The 16719-nt window shown below is 35.1% G+C and overlaps 1 pseudogene across 1 annotated transcript; it reads right to left on the minus strand.

Moving 5' to 3' along the window:
• Positions 1 to 256: 256 nt before the first annotated feature.
• LOC145580015 (uncharacterized) lies at positions 257 to 14018 on the minus strand (annotated as a pseudogene). The gene is made up of 18 exons (XR_014099255.1): positions 13394 to 14018; positions 12033 to 12543; positions 11671 to 11930; positions 11477 to 11568; positions 10450 to 10659; positions 9940 to 10344; positions 7825 to 7985; positions 7581 to 7674; positions 7416 to 7472; positions 6959 to 7093; positions 6545 to 6607; positions 5302 to 5412; positions 4220 to 4381; positions 3940 to 4068; positions 3244 to 3345; positions 3065 to 3141; positions 1508 to 1648; positions 257 to 1031 (listed from the first exon to the last, which is right to left on the minus strand). The product of XR_014099255.1 is annotated as an uncharacterized LOC145580015 (transcript).
• Positions 14019 to 16719: the final 2701 nt, after the last annotated feature.

The raw sequence follows: 16719 nt of genomic DNA on the forward strand, positions 1-16719 counted from the left end.
TAGGCATATAATAAAAGGATGGAGGGAGTATTGTATTTTTACAAGGCATTTTAAAAAGGTAATGACGTAATGTCACTTAACGGATTGCATGCTTTACAGCTGAATTAGTAGTAACTTGGATCACAAAATACAGTAGCACAATCAGTGCAGTGCATTTGTGCTCCCATGAAAACATTAAACTTTGCCCACGATTTCAATAATTAATTAATTATACTGCAAAAACTATAAAAATAAACTAAAATTAAGGAATAAATTCATTCATTAATCAATTTATGATGCATCATTACAAAAACAAATTATGAATTTACATGACGTCAAAATTAGACGCACTTCATTGAAGACTCGTAACATATGTGTAAAGGGAGAAAAATAAAATAAAATTAGTTCTTTTCAATATTCCTATTTTTTCTATATATAACACGAAAAATTATCAAAATTCACTTACAGAACATTGAGCATTCTACGCTATCTTTCATTTCTTATGAGCCTTTTTTACCTTGCTCTTCATGGAAAGTGCACTTGCAACACTCCTCCCTTCGAGCTTTTTCGTCAACTTAACAACACTACGCATACCCCTTCTAGCAGCAGCCCGGTGCTCAGGTCTACGGCTGAGCATCTTAAGGTCCAGTGGCCAGTATGCATACGGCTCAAATTTGCCCTTCTTTTTCACATCTCCACGAGCCTTCTTACTAGCATACTCATTTCCAGTATAGGCCCATCCTGACTCAGATGTTTTTCTGCGCTTCTGGTCAGCCTTCTTTGATTTAGAAGAAACATAACTTCGAACATCAGTTTTATCTTCATAATTATCATCATAAGATTTCTCACTCTTGGGTTTTCCTTCCTCATGAATTATTAGTCGTCCATCCTCATCAAACTCGGGCTCATCTTCTGAATCGAGCTTCCTTTTCAGATTTCTACCAGAACGAAGAGCTAGCCTTGTTTTACGCTGGTCCAAAAGATCAAGTGGTTCATCTTCTAGGTCATGCGAGTCTTCTAATAAGCTCCTTCCAGACCTCGTTTTCCTTGACCTAAGGAGAAATTTATTAAACTAAGGTACAATAGTTCATAAAAAGAATCTCTCTTAAGTTACAAATTATTTAAATACTTTACAGATCCTTCCATTTTATTGGACCTGAAAAAATCAAGAGAAACCCCAGTCCTCCATCCTCAGAGGTGGCAAACAGGTTGCAGTCATGTGCTCATGTCTGGCTATATTCGAGTCTATTGAATATTAGGTATTATAGAATAAATCAATTTTGGCTGGGTCTTTCCAAGTCTGGTATATTCGAGTCTATTGAATACTTCTATTAGGTATTATAGAACAAATCAATTATTTGGCTGGGTTTTTCTAAGTCAGGTAATTAGAGTATTGTTGTTTGTCAGGTCAGTGGACCCAAATGAAAGAGAAACCAATTCAGTGCAGGCCAATAGAAAAAGTAATAAACAGTGCATACTTCAGTACCTCAAACATAAAAGATGAATAGACTAATAAAATGCAAAATACCTTGATGAAGGCGCTTTTGATTTTAACTTGGAAGATAATCTGCTCCGTCGACCAACAGATGTCCCAGCATCCATATCATCCCCATCACTGAATTCTTCATCAAAGTCAGAAAATATCTTTGTGTGACCCCATCCACTTTGCCTGCAAAGTGCAGTCACACTCGTTAATCACAAGACAAGTTGGTATAGACCAACAGCGTCTAATAAAAAGTTGAGCAATCATTACAATTCATATTAAAGGAAAGAATGGTTAAGTTGTCAACTATAACCATCATGCAATAACATCTACTCTATATACTCGTATCACTCTAGCTAGTATCATGTTAGACATGGATATGTCTCAGTATCAAATTCAGCCATATATAATTTCCATACTTTTGGCCCAAAATGAAGTGTGAATTACTGAATTGTCCATACACAATAACATCTGCTATTATTTGTTATTCAAGTAAGATCTCGTGTTACAGTGTTAGACATGAGTATCTGTCAAAGTAAAATATTCAGCCATTTTCAAATTTCCATGTTTTTGGTGAAAGTGTTTGGGATGTGACATAGGTGCCTATGTTGCACAGAAATGGATACGGGGACAAAAACGGGTACGGGGATAGGATACGGCAAAATCAAAATCTCAAAAAACGGGTATGGCATAGATACGGCAATTTTTTTTAGCAAAATGTAGATAAATCCATAAAATGTTTCAAAAAAAAAAAAAAAAATCTATACAACACAAAGTAAAAGAAAAACAAAACAAAACACAAAGTCACCAACAACCTACAGCCTGCTACAGGTGTAAATTTAAAACTAAAAAAAAGAGGAAAAAAAAAAAAAAAAACAAAACAAAACTGATTAACAAAATTAATCACATAACCACTAAAAGAAAAAATTAAACTAAAAACAAAAAGAAAAGGGTTTTACAGCTCAAGAATCGGAAAGTGAGAAGTAAAAAATAAAAACGCAAGAACAGTAGAAGTACAAGTAGTAGGTAGAACTTATAGCTAAATGGGAAGCTTCGCCGGTCTCCGGTGTCAGAGTGGGTCGCAGGTGGTCTCTGGTCACTGGTGTCGGCTGAATCTGCTTCCTTCTACCCTCCTCCAATTTTAGGGTTCAGTTTAATCGTGAATCAGGTAAGTTTAAAGGGTTTTTTTTTTAATGGGCTGGGCTTGATTTGGGTTGGGGACGTCAAAATCTTGACCAAACGTCCCCAAAACTACCATCAGCCGTATCCAAAAAGCCATGCCATGCCCAAAACTAAGGGGACACCTTTGGGGACGTATTTGAGCTGTACCCCTACTGTACCCGTCCCCGATACGTCCCCGGTACAGGAAACAGCCAAAGACTGCCCGTGCATCCTTGAATACTTGAGGTGAAATGAAGCATTTTCCACATAACTTCTAATAATTTGCTTCGTGCTAGAGTTATGTTTACACGTGCATTTTCCAGAGAAGGATAAAAATATAGCAATTGAAAATTCCCAAATGTTGACAAGACATGTCAGAGTAAATTTCAACCCGTAAGCATGCAAACAATATGAAGAAAACAAAGGTGGAAATACTTAAACCTGGAAGTAGTTGCTTTTGACAGGTAGGAACTTGTCTCAGAATTGGCTGTCAACTTCCTTTCTTTCCGCTCTTTTATCTGGAGAGAACCAACAAGTAAGCAATCACAAACAAAAGAACTAACGTCAGATAATACAAAGCAACTAAAAGAAAAGATTAAAAATTATATTCAACTTCGCACCTTGCGGATATTAGTAAGAAGTTTCATATGATCTTCTGGCATTACAGCCTTAATAGCATCAAGGCCACATTTCTTGACAAGCATCTCCAACAAGTGTTTAACCTAGCAATAGACGTGAAACCAAACTTATGAAGAGATGTTGATATAAGCTACTACAGTAATTCCTTTGATTTTGCAAGATCAATGTCAATACAATTCTCATCTGAAATATAAATGCTTTAGAAATAAGAAATTCCATTGAAACAGAAAAAAATGAAGAAATACAGTACATAGACTGAAAGCCCAGCTAGATCTTCACTCCTCAAGGGACCCAAGGGTACAGTTCTTAGATACACAATTTCAGCGAGGGTGAAGGGGAGGGCAGGTGGCATATTTTGGTAGCTTACGTGTACATATGAAGATGAAACTAGAGGAAAAGAGCTGGAAAGGATACTAACAGCCCTATCTATCATAAATTCGAATGTACAGATCCAATATTTGACCCAATTACACTACCAATTTAACACAGCCAGGGTTAAGAGAAAGAAGGATAAGTTCAGTGTCTTTTCTGGTCAAACCCAAGGACATATACCAAAAATGAATGCAAAAGGAAAAAGAAAACAGAGTAATAGTGCCAAGAACACGAGTACATGACCCACATGCGCTAAAAAAGGGTAAAAGGAAATAAAAATCTCATAACAACAGTAGGCCACAAACCTTAGCTTTGAAATGCTTCATGGAGTCATCCTGACGTACTAAAATACCATCAACCATGCCTTTCAAGAAAATTTGCAGGATCTCAGATGGTGATTTTGCAACCAAAACCTTAAGTAGACCCAAATTAGCCTGAAGCAACACAATCATTCAACATAAATATCCCTACGAATAATTTTTATTTTATTTTATTTTGTTATTTTTTTAAAAAAAAATATAAAAAAAATAAATAAAAAAACACCAATGGTCAAACAGTTTAAATGGTCAATTAAGCAGGACATACTTTAATGATCTCTTTGTCCTCCCTCTCAAGAAGTATAAGTGAGGAGGAAAACAGATTGCATGCACTAGAAAGACAATCGGAAAATTCATAAGCCAAGCGAGCCAACCCTTTCACAGTCGCACTGATCATATGCGAACAGTCGCTGGCAAGGCCTACAGCTACCTGTTCAAATGAAAGAGCCCTAAAATCATTTCCAAGTTAAATAGGAAAACAAGTCTATTTTTTAGTCAGATATATGTCAAAGCCTAACCTCTTTTTTTATGAAAAAATGTAACTTTCCTTTACCACAACTCTCCCTTTTTCACGATATAGGGAGTATGAGATACTAACTACTTGACTTTCCCTAGAAACTTCTGCCCCACATGTTTTTTAAAAAAATTATTTTGATATACCTTCCAAAAATATCAAAATATTACCCACGAAAATTACACACACAGTATTCACACATTAAACCCTTCTCTATTTGATAGTACAATATTATACTCTTATTGATAATTTCATCAAAGATAAGCGAAGAGAAGTCAGGCTGAAATCCATGGTGTTTTCTTTGTTGTTGTCATTGAGATCTATGCAAAAGCACTGCAGGTGGAGAGCGTGTTTAGGGTTGAAGGATTTGAAGAAAGTAGAATATTTTGAAGAGGATAAATAAAATGGCAGTGGTAGATATTGAAGGGGGAAAGGGGGGTTTTACTGAGAGTTAAGGATTGATTAGATCAATTGAGACTTTTTTTCTACTTTTGCTGCATTGTTATTATCTTGATTTCATTTATTTATTTATTTTTGTTATTTGTTTTAAAGTTAAATCACGATTTTTTTTGTTTTAAAAAATAAAAATAATAATTAAAAAAAAAAGAATCAAGCCAAGCCCCATCGGTTCCGCGACCGGTTCAATATATTTAACCAGATTAGACCGTTTCCGAGACTGGTTCAAAATTTTTGGACCCGATCCTGACCGGTTACCCCAAGTAAATACTTCCATAGAGGGGATCATAAGATGAAACTAGCCATATTATGAGTATAAAACAAAACAAACAGAATGAGGTACTCCAAAAAATGATAAAAGTAGCAATGAAACTACATACGCTCTCAAAGACTTGGAGTAAGTTCTTCTTTTTCCCTCCCTTCTCCTCATCACAAGCATGACCAATTTGGACTAGAATATCATAAGCCCGATTTCTGGTTTTCTTATTAACCTGCAAATAATTTAAAATTGGCATTCAACCTATGAATTCTACTGAAGAAAATTACTGAACAAAAGTGAAAAGATACTAGGAAGAAATGCCATCAGGAAAAAGTAAAAATTATACTCCCTCTGTATTTTTTTAAGTGGAGTGTTTCTCATGTGCACGCATGCCAATGAAAAAATTTAATCAAAAATATCTATAATGATCAATAACTAAATAATAATAATAAGGAAAATTTGTCTAGAAGGGACATATATGTTCATTATTTTGTCTGGAAGGACCTTATATATTTAAAGTGGTCTAAAAGGACCTCATAAGTTGATTTTGTTGTTTGGGGGGACCTTCAGGTCGGAATCCGGGAATAATTTACTTTTTTCTCCGATGTTGACCTCTTATGTGACCTTAAAAAATGACCCCTTTTCTTAGTTTCCATGATTTCCCTCGGATTCCCTTATTTTGATTTGTGCTATTTGGGGATTAGAAGAGAGAGAAAAGGAATTGGAGGGAAATCGTGGAAAAAAAGAAACGGAGTCATTTTTTAAGGTCACGTGAGAGGTCAACGTCGAAGAAAAAAGTCAATTATTGCTGGATTCCGACCTCAAAGTCCCCCTAAACAACAAAATAAATTTATAAGATCCTTTTAAACCACTTTAAACATATAAGGTTCTTCTAGACAAAATAGTGAACAAATATGTCCCTTCCAAACAAACTTTCCTATTAATAATCTATTCATTGAGATGATTCCAACCACAAGACTATTTTTTCTTATGTATAAATGACTAACATTAGTCAAAGTAGATTAGGTGAACCATGCAAAAAGTCAAAATGTTTCACTTAAAAAATACGTTGGAAGTATATATGCAGTCCACCAAAGCCAATAATCAATGCAATTAAAATTGGCATTCAACCTATGAATTCTATTCAGAAATTGACAGAACAAGTGCAAAGATACTAGGAAGATATGCCATCAGGAAAAAGAAAAAAACAACTAATCCGTATATTAAAAAAAAAAAATGAGAAAGGTTTTGTGGGACGGATGGAAATTATTATAGTACATATAAAAAAATAAAAAATCAGAAAGGAGTAAAGACCATGAAAAAAAAAATTGTAATTCCAAAAATGCAATTTCAAAAAAAAATACCTCTTTCAGCGCTAGTACAATTTCAACAATGAAAGGACTGATTTTATCCCATCCTGCTTCATCCTATTGAATAAAAAAATAAAAAAAGATAAATTATTTGATTAATATAATTACCCCATCCATCTCCAAAGTTTCTTCACATGTGGGTTCAGCATGGAAAATAACTGGTAAAATTTAAGTACCAGAAGTGATTAGAAAGGGGAAAAATATGTAAAGTGAAAGTAGTGATAAGGAAAGAGAAAAAGGATTTATGTGATGGGGAGAATACATATTAAGTATTATGGGATTGTCATCTTCAACCCAAATTATAGTATTATAGAATTTGGACAGCTGATCAAGGAAAATGTGAAGTAAATCGAGGATGGAGGGAATACATATAGCTAGCATGTAGAGTTTAAGGAAAACAAATCAAACCTTGATCACATGGACAATAACAGAATACAAACAGTCAAGCCTATGATGTTTGGCTGAGAAATGGCATTTAGACCGCACTTCACTCATCAACTTGAGAATTTCTTCAATCTTCCTTGAAATAAACCCATCCGAATTCTACCAGCAAACCTAAGTCAAATGAACAGTTAAAAAACTGACAAGAAAAAGATCTTTATATCGCGCAAAAGAATTTAACTTTCATTCTAAACCATTACAAACTCTGCTTACTTCAACCGTAACAATAGTAAATAGAAGTAGAAATAAATTATATCCCTATTAATCAAAAACAAATGCTAAAAAGCATCATCTACCTCCTAGCCAATGATAAACCCACTTCAAAACGCTTATTATTGGGCATTTCTCATTTTTTAAAGCATAAATCCTCAATGTTGCTGTGGCGCATTAAATAAATTAAAATCTGTAAAGAGGTTAAATTCACCTTGAAAATCACTGAAAGAACCTTGTACGCCTTCTTTTGGATCAAGCCATCAACATCCTGCAGCTCATTATATCAAAGATGCATCAGACATACCTCACAACCAAAGCTCAAAGAAAACTACAGTGAATATAATGAGATAATCATATATATTGGTGAATCACAAACCTCCAGTGATGGAATTATGGCAGAATACATGATATCAGTATCCTGAGGACCCAAACCAGGCAAAAGTGAAACAGCCAGATCAAAATGCTGAGCTCTGCCAATATAAAAAGAAGAAATGAGGAATTATCCTTATAAACATAGAACAAACCGTGAAGATAACACATTGGTAGGAGCAAACATGGGAATTCACCTTTTGGCTTCAACACAAAAGACATATGACTAACAGAAAAGACAAGTAACACACCTCTTGCAAGAAAATGAATTATCACCAGATGAAAAGTCAATCTCCATTGAATCTCTTTTATTATCATCATCAGTGACCTTCAAAAGTTGTTTCATTACTTTCCTAAGTAATTTTGACACAGTATCTTCACCCGCTATTGATGCAAATTCACCTATTGTAGACTAGAATCAAACCAGAGCTGATGTAAGTTTTGAGAAGCATAAAAAAAATTATAAGCAAACAAATTAAAGAGCAACGCATCTTGCATAAATCATTTGGTATACCAAGACTGGACTATAGTTTGTACCACAAATTAACTATTACTGGTCTAAGAAAGAAATTCTAACTTCAAGAAGAGGATTCTAGGTTCCAATTACTTCAAAAGAAGGCATCACTATCCTTAGAAAACATATGAACCCATGAGGAGAATAACAGCAGTATAAACCAGATTAATATGTTTTTCTTTACAAGTTAAAAATATAATAAGTGAACTATCACTCATCAGTTTAGCCAACGGACGAGTCAAGTGAAGCAGCCAGCAACCCATAGGGTCATAGCAGACAGTTAATTTGACAAGGAAAGTCAGAAAAAATTAATCCAATACCCCATAATTTCCCACAATCCAACATTTATACCAACTTTTATTAGATTTATCCCCATACTGATGCAAACATCTAGAATCTGTATTCTAAGTTTGCTTACAACATTAAAGTTATCACTGTTTTAACAAAACACTGAAATGCAAGTCAGTATACCTCAATATTAAAAATGTGTTCGCCCTGTTCGGGACACAATTTAATGGGAAAATAGAAAAGTAAACCTATGGAAATCTGTGCAATTACAACCAGAAGGAATACATGGAAATCCTCAATGTTAACTTGTTTGGTTTGTTATTATGGAAAACTGTGGAAAATAAAGTATCCTTCAGCTATGGTATTGATTTGCTTAGTTTTCTATAGTTATTCCAACACTTTTGAACGAAAAACCATTCAAATGGGCAACTAAAAGATTTTCCCACATTGGCTTAGATTTACACCTCCATACCTTCCCACAACCAAACAATGTGTAACTAAGAAATTCTCAGAAACATACACATTCACTCAGATTTCCTCCTTAAAGCTTGATCCCCTAAAACACTGGCATGGAGTCAGTCATTGAGGCATAATGAATTTTTCAAGCAGGGAAGGGGAATGGAGAGGAGAGAGACAAATAAACCCTAAGGGAGACAGAAAATGTCTTCAAGTATCTCAAATCCACAAAAAAAAGGGATCAAATGAAATTCTAGTAGATGCTTTACATACATAAAGGTTCAACAACTCTTTTACTGAACATCACAGAAGCACATTCACTAGTAAGTGAGGCAGGACACCCTCTTAATACAGTTCCAAAGCATAACAATTTTCGCTACATTATTTAGCAGACAATATATAAAAAGGCATGCCTACGCGCTAGGGGTCAAACACCTTTTTTCTCTAGGCGAAGTCAATGAAGCTCACCTAGGCACACCACCTTTTTTTTGCCACCGAATATTTTATTTCTATCAAGTGCGCTTCAACTCAATGGGATACAAAAAGGCACAACATGATCCCTATCGTCTCAGTGCACATTTGAGTTATTTTTATAGATTGTTAAGGTAATCCAGGGCATTGACTAGGGGTAGTGGAATCTGAAATAAGAGGTGGTGATTGTAGGTGGAGGAAGTGATGGGAAATTACACTCATTTTGGGAAAGATACAAAGGTATTAAGCCTGGGGCTCACTGTGCTCACAAAGCCCATCATACCTAATCATGGCTGAGCATTGAATTATAATTGAAACAAAAACAGTCAATCTATTGAAACAAAATCAATCAATCTATGTAGACCAACAACTTGACAGTACAGAACTTTTTTTGTCTAGATATCCTGACAATGCAAAAATAAAAAAATAAATAAACTGGAGCAACAAAAAATAAATCATAAACATATACCTGCAACATTCAACAGGGTTGATATTGAATAAAAAAAATAACAATCGACATGAGTAATGACAAACAAAAATGAAGTCACTCTACCTGAATATGCAAGCAGACACGGCTAACACTATATAACAGATAGAAACTTAAAACTGTAGCATAAAAAAGAACATAGAAATGTACCAGCAAGCTTCCACCAGGATCATTTGTGGAGTTTAGGAAAGCATTGAATAAAACTAACAAGAAATTACGAGCAGAAGATCTTAGCACTCCCAAATTAGCAGAAGCCACCTCTTGATTGTAAAAACCAATAGCTCTCTCAGTGGGAGCATTTAGTTTATCGCTGGGCACATAATTGTTTCCTTCTAGAATACACTTATTCTGTTGAATGAGGATTTGCAAACTGGAGCAAATAATTCCTTGAAGATCAGGCTCTTTATACAAAGCATTGCATAAAACTTCCTCGAGAAGTTTGAAGCTTTCAGCAATGTCCAAAGGGTAATTACAAAATGAGGGCAATAAGGTCCACACTTGGTATACAATCCTGTCTGCATATCTTGATGCCTGGACTTGCCCCTCTAACTTAAGCTGGTAAAGTACTTTCGTTTATCAATGATACTAGAAAAAACGTATACAATATTATGAAAATTATGTAGAGTATTTATGAAGGCCAAGTAGCAAGACTAAAAGTACCTTTTTGGATTTATGCTTGAGGTTTTCAACCGTACCCAGCAATGACTCGACATAGAACCTCAAACGTGCACCAACTGTATACTGTTTTAGAATTGGAAAAAGCCAACCATTGATATCAGACAGAGTGTCAGCTTCCAAATTCAGAGGCAAAATGCGTAAAAAGACTTCAGGTCCCACTGCCCCAAGTGCTGATCCAATGCAATCTTGCAGCTGTACATGAGAACAAGCATCACAAGTCAAAGAGGTAGATTGAAGGTAAGAAAACATTAAATAGAAGGGGAATGGGAAAGGAAAGAGGAAAGTATTTCTATGACACAGTTTCCATAAAGCATTAGTTGCATGTGTCATATATCAATCATTAGAATCTGAAAAAGGATATATAGTTTGAGTAATTGTGCACACTACAGCACAAACTATCAAACCGTATACTACAATTTGTTGGGAAAACCAGGCATTCTTGGGAGAGATGGCAGAGGTAAACCCAGGCATTTTTGGGGTCAAAGAATTTCTTACCCAGTTGAATTTCAGTTCGAACCACATCCAAGACAAGACTGGTAACAATCAAATCATGAAAGTTCAAAAAAGCTCTTCTTTGCATGAGGAACTTTTCTTGATAAGAGGGGAACCGCTCACATAGAAAGAAAAAAAAAAAAAGCAATCACTTTCTAAGTATGTGGTGAAGTCAGCAGGCCTTACTAGGACACTTAGCAGATAAAACTGGATTTTAATAATAAGAATATAAGATATGATAGCAAATGCTTTGGGTGAGAACCATTGATAGCTTGCAAACTAGTGAAGTATGTAACAACATTTGCCTGAGATTTCATGACGATACAAAAATTTTCTCAGCTTTCTATTCTGATCAATGAGGATATTGTGAACAACGATGATCCTGACTGTAAATATATGACATCCCTCTTTATACCTTGTTTAAAGGAAAGCTTCAGCAGAACAGAATACAATATGAAAGTGACTAAAATGGAATCACCAACTTTCATGGCGATTGAGCTATAAGTGAAAAGGCAACCTGTTTCCTCTCCGGGAAATCCTCCTCGCTTTCCTTTTCAATGCTTGCCAAGCTCTCCAGGCTGCCTCTTAAGAGGACAGAAGAGAAAGTACCTAAAAACAGTAACCCAAAAATAAATACACCCTACATGAGATAGAATGTAGGTAAAGAAAGCAGCTTCTGAAAGTCTGAAATAAGCACATCTTTATGATTACCTAGTTTGTCAAACATCAAAGAGACAATCTGGAAGGCCATGTCCCACTCGCTACGATATCTGTTGTCGAGCAAACTTCCAATAGTAGCACAAATTTTCTCATAGTAGACGGTGAAGACTTTCTGTTGTTGAAGTCTAAATTACTGTTTGCTCGGTCAACACCTTTCTTTATTAGGTCTTCATCAACACAAGCTTGTATCAGATTCTTTAATGACTCAGTCGCAGCAAATTTAGCTTCCTCGAACCCAGATCCAAAAATATCTGCCAAGTAGGCCAGTAGAATGCCAAGAAACAGAATGGTAAAATATCACTGAAATAATTTTGCTTGTCATTCAGAAATATGGAAAAGGGAGAAAAAACAACCTTGCAAAGCATTTAGTACAAGTGGAAGCTTATCAACGCAGATCTGCCTGTTGAGATTGTAAACTTTCCTCATTCCGACATCCAACAGACGAGCAGTAAAATTCATGCCATCAGCTGACGTTTCATCCACTGGAACTGAAGTAGCCAAAGTGCTTAGAAGGTCCACCAAATCTTCGGGTTTAACCTCCACACTAGGGTCAAGGCAAAGGACATTCAAACTATCTGTTATACGCCTTGTGACAAGGGGCTTACGCACTCCCAATAGGGTTTTGTAGTACTTCAGGATGGATGTTTTGTATTTCATTGAAATATAAGGCAGACTATCTTTAAGAGCCTCAAGGACATGCAAAATCTCCTGGGCTATCTCAGCAGGGGCACCTTTTGACGCTCCAGCAAGAAGCACCAATTTCTGAAACATGCTAGTGACTCCTTCACTTGCAGGTGCCAACAGTGGACATCTGTGGAAGCTTTGTAATACATCTCGAATACAAATATGCGATTGCTTCCTCACCTTTACAGTACAAAGAAATAATTTTATCAAAAAGAAAAGAAAAAAAAGAGCGTGCATCTACATATTCTACGGACTGACATGAATACACCAATAGTAGCCGAGCATGGTCATGACATAGGATGATTCTCTCTACCTGACACTAAAGAGAAAAATTATGCTGATCTAAACCCCAGGCCATGTGCCACTAGGCCAAGGCCAAAGTAAGAGTGTAAGATTATGTGTCACGTGTAAGAAAATTTACTGATTGTACAAGATATTTGGCCGTTAAAAAGAAAGTCATATACTCATATTATGATTTATGACACACACTGACACACATACTACCTTTAAGATTTAATTTTCAAGCTTCCTAAAAGAAAAAGGCTATTTGGTTACACTATACTAAATCCTATGCAAATTTTAAGCTCCTCAACATCAAGACATTGGCAGCGATTGCAGCAATCCAGTTATTAAAACCTTCACCTCACCCCCAAACTAATTTTCGGATACGACAAAGACACTGCTGCACTGCACAGAGATTGCAGCAATCCAGTCTAACTTTCTCCTCCATACAATGGTAATTTATTTACATATTTTTTTTGTTCCGAGACAGTAAACAGTAATGAGCAATCAAACGAACGACCAGCTCAATAAATTTAGCAATGCCGGAAATTTAACATCAGTACAAGCACATGATTAATAAGCTCATCAAGCAAACCACACGCACTAACTAAACATAATTGAGAGCTTAAACATTATAAAAGCGGTATCTTTCAACACCATTTGATGTCAAAATTCCTCATTCAACAGAACATATAAAAACTAATTAATTGATCAAAATTAACAACACATAAATTCGCAAATTTGGTACCTTACTATCCGAATGAGTGACGAAACCAAGAAGAAATCCATAATACTGACTAACATCAGACCAATTTAAGAAATCCCTAATAACCAGCAACCCAGAAACACAGCTCAACCCAGCCACAACACCATCAGTCGACAAACAAGTACCGCCTCGTAAAACCCTAATCAACAAATCCAACAACACCACCTTCCTCTTCCTAAGACTCCCAACAGGAATCCTCGGCATAATCAAACTCATCAAAGTAACAAGTGCCTCAACATTGTGGTCGGGTGACGTGGAGGAAGAATGAGAGGAGACACAAAGTCGATCAAGGGAAGAAACAATGGAGCCAAAGTAAGCAGCAGGTAAGAGAGGAACGTTGGTGTCTTTGAGACCTTGCGACATTGTTCCGATAACATTGCAGAGATTGAGGTGTTGTTCGTTGGTGGATTTACCGAATTGAGAGATGATTGAGGTGCAGAAATCTTCATTTTGTTCTTCAATTGGGTCGAATTCTTCAAGGTCTAAACCTTCAATTTCCATATCCATGGCGGATGAACTTGGGGAAGAAGACGGTGTTAAACCCTGGAATTGATGGGAGATTATGAAATGCTAAGGTTTTGGTAGAGGCGATCATTTGTGGGCTTCGCCGGGGAGTGGCCCAGGTTTACGCTTATTTTTTGTCCAACGGCCTATATGTAGCATTTTTGAACCCTTTCATGCGGGCTTGATACTTTGTTCACGCAAATTTTTGGCTGAAGTTGCGCTCATAGCGATGGCTGAGGCGCGCCCAGGAATAAACATTTAGATAAAAATGAATATTTACTAGAAAAAAATGAACATTTATTTCTGAACATTGCATTATATAAAATGAACATTTATAATATAAGAGTAAAAAAATGAGAAATTGTACATTTAATATTATATAAGTAAACATTTCTTTTTAACCAAAGAACCTAAACATTATATTACATCATGGAAGAAACCATAGGAGTTTAAGTAGTGACCCGAAAAAGTCTGTCATGTTGCTAGTGAATTAAAATTAGCAAACATGAAGACCACCTGAAGGAACTAAACTAGAGCAAACAAGCTACAGAGGAATTAAGCTAATAGTAAACAAAGGAAAGTATTGGAAATAAATAAATTAGTGCTTAAAGGTGGGCCTAGGTGAGACCCATGAAGAGTAGCATCATCATCATCAGTTTGCAGCAGCGTTGCAGCAAGGGTGTGAGTTAATTCTTGAGTGTAAACATGAGTTAGATCTGGAGGAGAGAAGAAGTAAAGTAAAAGGCAGATTCAACATCTTCTTGCATTCAACCAATTTTGGCAAGGGCGTGAGCGAACTGAATATTTCAATTGTAGATAAAAATGAACAAAATGCTAATGTCTAACACTATTAATGCTAATGATCATTGAACATCCTTTTATTATAAAAATGAACATTTTATACAATTGGACAAACATAAAAATTTGTATTAATTAATACAATTGATCAAACATAAAAATTTGTATTAGTTAAAACATAAAATAAACATTTATTTTTTATAAGAATGAATATCATAAGGCATGAAAATGAACATTTATTTTATACAAATGAACATCATACTGCATGAAAATGAACATTTGATTATTCAGAAATACAAAATCATTGTAAAATATGTTCAGTATGAAAATGTTCATTTTTATTACACTAAATGTTAAATTTTGGCGTCGACCTCATCTAGTGCTGGCTGAGGTCGACCTTAGCCATTAACTACTACTTTGTCCATGTCCACTAATTAAACAGGTGAGGCTTGTCCGTGGGCTAACGGGTCTTAAATTTTTGTTTTATTTTTTATAACACTAATTAATCTTTTAATTATTTACCGGTGCTAAATTTATTTTGGTAGAGTTGTCTTAAAAAATTTTGTTCACAAATGATAATAGAAATTAAAAAAAAAGAAGGTTGAAATTATGACATATGTTATAAATATATGAAAGAAAAAACTTATTTAATAAGTGTTAATGATAAAATATAAAATTAAAATAAATAAGTGTAACTAATAAAAGCTTATAGTTCAATATAATCTCTTTGTATTTATTTTTTTAAAATACACAAAGTATGTCATAATTAACTAACTAAATAAATTATTATTATAATTATTATTTTAATAAACGGGTCTGGCGGGGCTAGCCCATGATACATATTTTCTTGTCCATACCCGTCCACTTATATTAACGGGTCGGGCCTAGCCCACTTAATATCCAATATTTTTCAAAAAGGTTGTCCAAGCCCGCCCTTTTTGCGGGTTAGGTTGGGCGGGCTTAACGGGCCATCCCGCCCATGAACAACTCTAGGTTTTAGGTGGCTGTGGTAGGGGCGTATCTAGGGGTAGTGGGGTACACATATACAGTTGTCCCCATTTCCAAAAAAAAATTAAATAAATAAACTGTTAAAAAAAGAGACCGGTTGTCATAGATTATCGACTCTTAGAGCTCTCCAATGGTTCAATTGTAAGGAGTTGCTTGCAATATAAATAAAGTTTCTAGCTACATGCTTACCATTGGAGAACAAAAAATTGAGCAACATTCAAGCTATTGTAGCACAAACAAGCTACATGCTTGATTAAAAAAGAGATAAATAAACTCCACTCATATTATAACATGTGTACAATTATTTATTTATTTATTTAAATTTTTTTTTTTTCAAACTACAACATGTTGTAGCTTATCATTGGAAAACTTTGTTGCTAAAAAGTGTTGTAGCTTAAAAATTGATGTGGAAAAGCAAGTTACAATGGCATTGTAGCTTGCCATTGGAGATGCTCTTAGGTTATTCCTTAATACTCCTCCTTGTGTTATTTGGTACTCCCTCTGTCTCTATTTTTTTGCCTATTTGACTATGCACAGCCTTTAATACGTGTTTTAAAATGTTTATATCTTTATTTTCATACACGTAAAAATTTTAAAAACGTAATATTAATAAAGTATACAGTACAATGAGACGATTCTAACAAGACCACTCAACACTATATAATCTTTTATAAATTAATGGTAATTTATGGTCAAAGTTTTCAAAGTTTGACCTAAGAAATGGCAATAGGGCTAAAATAAAGGGACGAAGAGAGTAACAAAGGAGCATGATGTACATAAACCTGTTGCTATAATGAAAGTGTCTCTTAGGTGCTTCCATGGTAACTGACCTAGCTGAGTTGGATGCTTATACAATTGAATTTAAAGAGACCAGTTTCTATAGATAATCGGTATCTTAGAGTTTTTTTTATTTTATTTTATTTTTAAAATAAGTTTCTTTTTCTTGGATTTTTTCATTGGAAACTAGTAAGTAACCCGGGCATTACCCTGAGTTGCTA

The sequence above is a fragment of the Chenopodium album genome, chromosome 14 (genome assembly GCF_948465745.1).
Source record: "Chenopodium album chromosome 14, dcCheAlbu1.1, whole genome shotgun sequence".
NCBI lineage: Eukaryota > Viridiplantae > Streptophyta > Magnoliopsida > Caryophyllales > Amaranthaceae > Chenopodium > Chenopodium album.